Genomic DNA, 8,311 nt, shown 5'->3' on the forward strand with positions numbered 1-8,311 from the left:
AAAATTCATATTTTTTAGTTTTCTCAAGGCCAGACTAAGGATTGTAACATGAACCCAGACCAAGGCCAAAAAGCCAGACCAATGAACACAATAGATCCTAGCTTAAAAGCCTGAGAAGCGATCCTACACAAACCCCATTCCATCTATTCTCTTTCTCAAACCCAGTCAAAGCCCAAAACCAGACCAAAGAACACTTGATCTTAGCCAAAAGGCCAAGAAGCAATAAACTTTTATCTCCTCTTCTGAACAGACAGCCTCAGGCCACACCTATACAGGCATGCATAAAGTCACATAACCAAATAAGACCCAACTCCTGGAAACTACCCATTTAACATTGAAGCATACACAGCTTTGCCAGAGCAAAGCTCACAAAATACATCAAACTCATTGATGTTCCTTGCCATGGAAATCTTTAGTAAAAGGCGATAGATTTATTTATCTTTTGTTTTTTAAATTAAAACCAGTTCACACAAGAAAAACACACAAAAAAAACAAAAAAACTTCAACACATTTCCAATCAGTCCCCAAAAAAGACAATCCTTCTCCCCATCGCTCCCTACCCATATACCCTTACAATGGCAATTGGAACTAAAAAAAACATGGACATTCTATGAAGGAAAACAAAGACATCACACTTACACAATCACAAAAACACACACCCAAAAAAAGACAAAAACAAACCCCAAATACAAATAAACAGTAAACAGACAAAAAGAGGCTGAGGGAGTACAAGCCGAACCCCCCCCAAACACAACACCAAAAATAAAAAAAAACACTTCATGGAAAACAAAAAGAGAAAATGAAAAAGAAAACAAAAAACCCCCCACTTATCCCGACCCTCCTCCCACCACCTTCGCCCGTCCATCCACCTGGGGCCACCATGGCGCCCCACCACAGTTACCCCTGAAAACCCTCGGCCACCCCGACCCCTAGCCTCATGAAGCCTTCCCCCTCCCCGCCTCACTTTCCTGAGTCTGGCCTTAAATACATGTAGCAGGTCAACCTGGTGGACGCGCGGAGTTAGACTGCGGATGTACTCGCACCGCGCATCCCACAGAACGCATTTCGCCACTGAGATGGCTTGCCACAAATGCTTTGCTGTCTCTGGTCCCATGCACTTCAACCCGCTACCGTACAGCACGAGGTCGCGGTTTATGTCTGCTTCCCCTCCTTCCGACCACCACTCCGAGTCCCGCCTCCAAAATCACGTCGCGACCGCAGAGCATGCTCGACCATCTCCTTGCCCCCGCATCCGATCGGACACAGGGGTGTGCTGCTTATGCCATGACGGTTGAGGCGCTCCCTGACAGGGAGGCGTCCCAGACCCCCCAGTCAATGCAGGTCCTTACTGGCCCCGTCCAACCAGGTGGGCTGCAGAGCTGCCCACTCGACCCCTGGTATTCGGGGGTGGGTCGACTGTTCTGCCCAGCAGTCCCTCCATTTCTTATATAGCTTCCGGTGGTCCAGCACGAGGCTGTCCGCCAGATCCCAGGGATGGTCGCGAATGAACTCGGCCACTTTCTGGTAGTGCCACAGGCGGTCGATAGACCACGGCGAAGTTCCCCTCCACGGGATCACTGCTCACAAAGCAAAGCCAATCCAGAACCTCACGAACAGTGATGACATGTGGCTCTCTGCTCCCCTGACCAACTTGGCCAGGAAGGCCACATACATCGCCATGGTCATAAGAGGGATACACACCACTCCCCTTCCCCCTTTATCCTGCTCCATGCATATGGTGATGCGGGCGACCTTCTCACCCCCCCCAAATGAATGTGAACAGGGCGCACTCCAGGCGCCTCCCTATCACAAATGGGACAGGAAAGACAAGGACCAGGTGGTTAAGGCTCGCGAGAAGGTCGGAACATGCCGCAACTACCCTTCCGGTAAGGGAAAGGTCCCTTTTGCACCAGCTATTGGCCCTGGGCTGTAACCTGCCAAGGGCAATGTCCCAGTTCTTTTGGGCACTGCCCACTCTCCAGAACTTGGCGCAGTTGATGCGAGCCCCGGTGGCCTCAGTAAAGGCTCCCAGGAACCATTCCACCACAAATCCTCGTCCCGGCCAAGGAACAAGGTCACGTCGTCAGCGTACACTGACACCTTGGCCCTCGTTCCTCCTGCACCTGGGACATGCAGCCTCTGGAATGCGGGTTCCTTTCTCAGCCGCTCAGCCAAAGGCTCCAAGTACAAGACAGAGCAAAGGCGACAGCGGACAACCCTGTCTCACCCCTCCTCGTTGCTCGATCAGCCCGGAGCAGTGCCCGTTCACGATGACATGGTTGATGGCCCCTGCATACAGCAGTCGGACCATGGCAACAAAGACTGGAACAAAACCCATCCGCTCCAGGAGTGTAATAACGTGTGAGAAATGCGATCAAAGGCTTTTTCTTGACCCAGGCTCAGCAGTGCCAACGGTACCTGCCGCTGCTCAGCCCACGCCAGCGCGTCTCTGATCAATGCCAGGTTCATGCCACACATCCTCCTGGGCACCCCACAGGTCTGATCAGGGTGAACCACCTGGGCCATCACCTCTCTCAGGCGAAGAACCATTACCTTGGCCAAGATCTTATAATCGACCGTCAACAACGTGATTGGTCTCAAATTAGCCCTTTTTATATAAGAGGGTGACGTACCCCACCACTGCTGAAGGAGGTAGAGCTCCACCGTCCATGGCTTCCCTGTAGACGGCCAGCAGATCCGGACCTACCAAAGGCCAGAAAGTACAGTACCATTCTACCGGTAAGCCATCTCCACCAGGAACCACACCAGTCTGCAGGGAGAGCATAGCTCTCTCTACCTCCCCTAGGGAGATCTCTCCTTCCAAAGTCGGCTCGCTATCTTTCGGCACCCTGCCGGCGACAGCGTCCAGAAAAGCCTCCACGCTGTCCTGTTGTATCCTGTTGATGGAGAGGAGCGGCTCCAAGAGGTGAAAAAAACCTTGCCTCTGCCCAACCCTACATAGTGCGTAGACGGCTATGGCTCTGAATTTTGAGCCCCTGAAAGAGCCGTCCACGCACAACACTCTCCCTGGCACTACCGTAACTGCAGCCTCTATGGCCCAGTCAAAGGAGCTAAAAAGAATCCCAACTCCATCTCCCTTCCCATCCCCTACCCCCCAAACTGATGGCCCCAATTTCCAACCCTCTGAAAAAATCTCCCCCTCAGCCTCAGAACTTAAATGGCATTCTTGCAAAAAAATCAAATCAAAAGGTACAGAGCGTAAACTCAAAAAGACTGCAGCCCTCTTAATTGGCTGCTTAAACCCCCTAACATTTAAAGTCGCCAAGGTTAAACTATGCATTGTGACAATGAAAAAAAAAATTATACAATGCATTCCATAAACAACCACCACTCAACAAAACAAATAACCAAAAACAGTTTGGCAAAAACACCTCCCCCTCCTTTGTCCACAGTCCCCCCACACAAAACACCACTCCATTTCCCAACATTCAACTCCAACATAATCCTTCCCCCTCTGCGGTTCAGACCAATCATTGTTCACCATTACCCTTAAAGACCCCCTTACCCCTCCCAGCCTGTGTTCTGGCACATCGCGCCAGGACTCGTGTCCATTCCTCCTCATCTCTTACCCCTTCCTCCTGATCCTCCCCATCCCCTCCCTGGGAAGACCCCCCACCCGGCGCAAAAATCTTTTCTTCTCCAGACCCCATCGTACCTTGTACATCCTGGATGACCAGGAGGTCAAACTCCCACCTCCTCTCCCGACGGGACCGATTGGGGTTCCTCTCCTCACTCACCCCGTCGGCCGATCTAGTCCGCCCACTATCCAAGGGCCCGGCACCCTCCTCTTCCAACTCCTGGTCTAAGCCTCCCTGCTCCAAACCATCTGAGAAATCCATAGAGGCCCAGTTGGGTGGAGCTGGACTATGTGTCGCCTCCAGTACCTCAGTCCAGGACACAGGTGTCCAGGCACTTTGCTGGGTGTTGGGTTCCGACTCCATCTCCAGCACTGATGAAGGCATGTCGGGAGTCCCAGCCTCGGTTGGATGGGGTTCATCCAGACGCCTCCCCTCCACCTCGGATGCCTCGGTGTCCTTCTCACCCCGCAAAGGGTTGAGAAGTTCCTCTGCTGCTCGTCCCCCTTGGTCAGGATGCCTCAGTGACTCCGCCACCAAATCCGTCTCTTTATCTGCCCCTTGTAGCACCGCCTCACTCTGGGCAGGGCCCGCCTCCTCTCGATGTCCCTCACCGGAAGGTCCCGCCACCTCAAAATCCTCAGTGAAAAGGCTTGCAAAGGTCTTCTTCCGGGATGGACAGTGTCAGTAAAGATGCTCCTCACTGCCACAGAGGCTACAGGTTTTGTGAGCCCCGCAGTCCGCCATCACATGCTCGTCGGAACTGCACGTGCGACACCTCCTTCCTGTGCAGCGCTCCTTTGTGTGCCCCAGGGCACCACAACGCCGGCAGTAGAGAGGCTGGCCAGTATAGAGCCTGAGGCTACACCTATACAGTGAAAGTGCAACAATTCATAAGAAACATTGAAACAGTTATATTCCATGAAAAATCACTTAACAAAGTCAACTTTCAAGATATGTCATCGAACTGGCTTGTTTCCTGCCTCCGCGCAGTGTGCTCTCTGCATTGTGCTTCTCTGGCGCTGAAAATGCGATTCCGCAAGTCTCAGCGCTCTACGAGCAAGGGAAAGCGGTTTTTCAGACAAACGCATGTATGCAGCTGAATGGGGCAGTTTTTTTTTACTGTTTGAGGTCAACTATGATATGAAATGTGATTGTTTACTTTAAAATGCCAAAATTTATAAGAAACATGGAAACAGTGATATTCCGTGAAAATTCACTTAAAGTCAACTTTCATCATTTTTCATCGAACTGGCTTGTTTCCTGCCACAGCGCAGTGTGCTCTCTGCATTGTGCTTCTCTGGCGCTGAAAATGCGATTCCGCAAGTCTCAGCGCTCAGTGCACTCATTCCCAGTGTATAACATCAATGTAGACAGTAATTACAGACAGAGTATTTAATATCTTTCATCTTTTCTGATGCAAACCATCTATGCAAGTCTAAAATTTCTATAAAATCATTTAAAGCATGCCTAGGTGTCTTGAGAAGATGAAGGTCTAAAATTTCTTGTCTTGCAGCAGTAAATAAATCCTGTGCATCTGCAGGCTCATATGCAAAGTCACGTTCGATGGTATGACTTTGATTGAATAATGTATGGCTGACCAGTAGAAGCGCCTGTGCTTCAGATCTAACCAATTTTATGATATTTTCATTGCTATTGGTGATGTGTTGAAAACCAGTGGCCACCTGGTTTGCCAACCAAGCTGAGAATTGTGATTGTCCTGTTATTTTGTAAGTGGTAGCAATTGAATTCACAGAGCCAAAGAGACCTGCTAAATTTCCAAACAGATCTCGCTTGACAACAAACACGTGTGCAGCTGAATGGGGCAGTTTTCTTTGACTTTTTTCACATGCTTGGGGTGATCCAGGGACGTTTCTATGATTTGAAGACATCAGGGGCTGAGCCCGAAACATCAGGGGCGAATTAGGTAGAGGGGCTTAGCAGGAATAACACGTTTTCTAAGGTCATTTTTATGTAATATTGTTTAATAATAAAGAAAAATGAACACAAACAGTATGCAATTTAAGAAAATTTTATTCAATCTTTTTTTCTGACACCTCCTATCATTTCAGAGTCTTGCTACTAAAAAATGAGTTCATTAAATTCATTACATTTTCTCTCTCAGACAGGTATGCCATGCAGTATTATCTCTTTTACAGCGTGTGTGAAGCAGTGCCATGTACATCCTTTTTTATTATTATCATTTTACAATAATCTATATTATAATTGCACTTCTTATTTCATTCCTCATTTACTCTATGTATTATTCTTTGTTTATTATTTTTTTCACCCTCTCTTCTCTTCTCTTCTCTTCTCTTCTCTTCTCTTCTCTTCTCTTCTCTTCTTTTATTGTTCTGTCTTGCTGCTTGTATCTTGTCTTTTTCATGCTCTTGGTGACTTTTCTATCCTATTTCTTTGAGGGTGGAATCATCAGAGAGTATCTCAGAGACTTGACTTGAGCAAAACGGTCAAGTATTTATAGTGCTGTTAATACCTTTTTCAATTGACACACCAGCCAAATGATTGAGGCTGTTCTGGCCCATTGTTCGCCTAAGCTATGTATGTATTTTAATGTAAATACTCCATTAGTTGAAATTCATTATGTTTAGACTGTAATGTCTTAGCACTTTAAGAGATTATATTGTATTTAGATCTATAGGCTTATTTAATTTAAGGCATTTGAGCACGTCTTGGGTATGTTTGAAATTTTGAATATTTGAAAGGGTCTTCATGTCAGGGTTTTTCATAATTTACACATAATCTACATTGTCTTTAAACATCACATGATCAGAATCATACTTAGTATCTTTCTCTCTCTGTCTGTCTCTGTCGAGCTATACACCCCACTCCTGAGCTCCCAGTGTTTGCCAGTTTCCAGTATGACCACTGCCTCTACCCCTGGTCGGAGTCTCGTTGCTTGGTGGTGCTCACTGATGCTGTGGACAGTCCTGTGTAGACAGCCTGTGACCAGGAGACAGCCGTGGACAGAGCCACTTTGGGACTTTCACACTGTCACAGATCTGCCATTACATCTGTCAGCTTGTGACAGCAAAGAATTAGTGTCTATAATAACCTCAGAAACTACACTGACCTAATAGTTCCTCATGGGCCATTGATTGCTGTTAAAGAAGGAACATTAATCACTTACAGTTACATTATTTACTGTTTAGTGTCACCCAAATGTGAATGGGTTCCCTTCTGAGCCTGGTTCCTCTCAAGGTTTCTTCGTCATATCATCTCAGGGAGTTTTTCCACTGTTGCCACAGGCTTGCTCATTAGGGATAAAATAAAATAAAAATAAAATAAGGATAAAATAGTTTAATAATTTAATTTAATATTGTTTATTTATTTACCTCTCCTTTCTCTGTTTATCTTCTTTTGTAAAGCTGCTTTAAGACAATGTCCATTGTAAAAGGCGCTATACAAATAAAATTGAATTGAATTTGTAATGTCGCGAGGGCCTGCTTAGGCAAATCCGCGGTTACTGGCGTGCCTCTTTATAGTGCTCAGCCCAGCACAGGCAATTAGGGCTGATGCACAGCACTGTGCACGCTGTTATATAAGCCTCAGGTTTTCACTCACTCGGCGTGCGGACATAGAATCTGTGCCAGGTATCGGAGGCAATAGGCGCTGAGAGGTAATTTGGTAATTCGAGTTACACTCCTCAAAAGCCGTTGCTAACGATATTTAATAATCTAGAGAATATATGGAAAGTTATTTACTGGTGTTGCAGGCTGAAAATCAGCCCACTGCCACTTCCTATTTATTAAGCCAGACCCCGATTCGGTGAGGGAACTGCTTAAACGGCCAAAACTTGCCGTGACAAGCAGGGCGCGCCCCCTCCTCTTGTGGCGTCTGTGTGCACTGCTCAATTTATACGGTTTGATAATGTAGCTGTTAGCGCGTCGGGAAGTACAGTGTGGCGTTAAACCTTCCTGGTTCGCACTCCACCTCAGACAGTTTCTTAGGTTTGTATTTTTGTTTGCCTATTTCTGCTCATTATTCTGCCCGACTCCCTGATTGAATTTTCCACCTGCTTTCATCCATTTGGGTAACGGGTCTAGCTCAGTGCTCACCCCCTCACTTAGTGCTGAGCCCTTCTTCCCCGTAACAGAATTGAATTGAATAATCAAAGGGCCTCCTTTTTGACACAACATACATTTGTTAGCCTACTTTTATCAACTGTCTTAACATATTTTAGTCACATGGTGTGAAAGCGCCACTGCGCAGACCGATAGGTGTATGACATTAAAGTATCGCGAGAGCGGTTCTAGAGCATATTCTAGCCCACACTCTCGCGGTATTTTGGCGTGTGTGTGTGCAGAGAGAGATGTCAGTCAAATAGCGTACAGTAAACGGCAACAGTGCTTAACTAAAACAATCAACGTTTACTTAATTCCTCTACACTTCGGTGGCAAAATTTGGGATAAAACATTCAAGGCTAGATTAAAATGATTCGGGCCTCGAGCCCCGAATGATTAGCAGTAGCGACGCCCCTGGTCATGAGACAGTCAAAAGACATGAGATAGATGTGACCTTGATAGACATGTTCAAGAAACTGGAACCTAAAGCATGTAGTATCACTAGCTTAGCTTGAGGACTCGCAAGCTGCCCACAGGGAGCTGACATGATCCTCTCTGCAGCCAGAAAACATACACGAAGTAAATGTTAAATTAAAACCTGATACTTTACCATGTATATGTTGAAATGAGACG

General features: G+C 47.0%; 1 pseudogene; it reads right to left on the minus strand.

Moving 5' to 3' along the window:
* Window positions 1-347: 347 nt before the first annotated feature.
* Window positions 348-469, minus strand: LOC131367424 (U5 spliceosomal RNA; annotated as a pseudogene).
* Between the last annotated feature and the right edge of the window lie 7,842 nt (window positions 470-8,311).

The sequence above is a fragment of the Hemibagrus wyckioides genome, linkage group LG16 (assembly GCF_019097595.1).
Source record: "Hemibagrus wyckioides isolate EC202008001 linkage group LG16, SWU_Hwy_1.0, whole genome shotgun sequence".
NCBI classification, from domain to species: Eukaryota; Metazoa; Chordata; class Actinopteri; order Siluriformes; family Bagridae; genus Hemibagrus; species Hemibagrus wyckioides.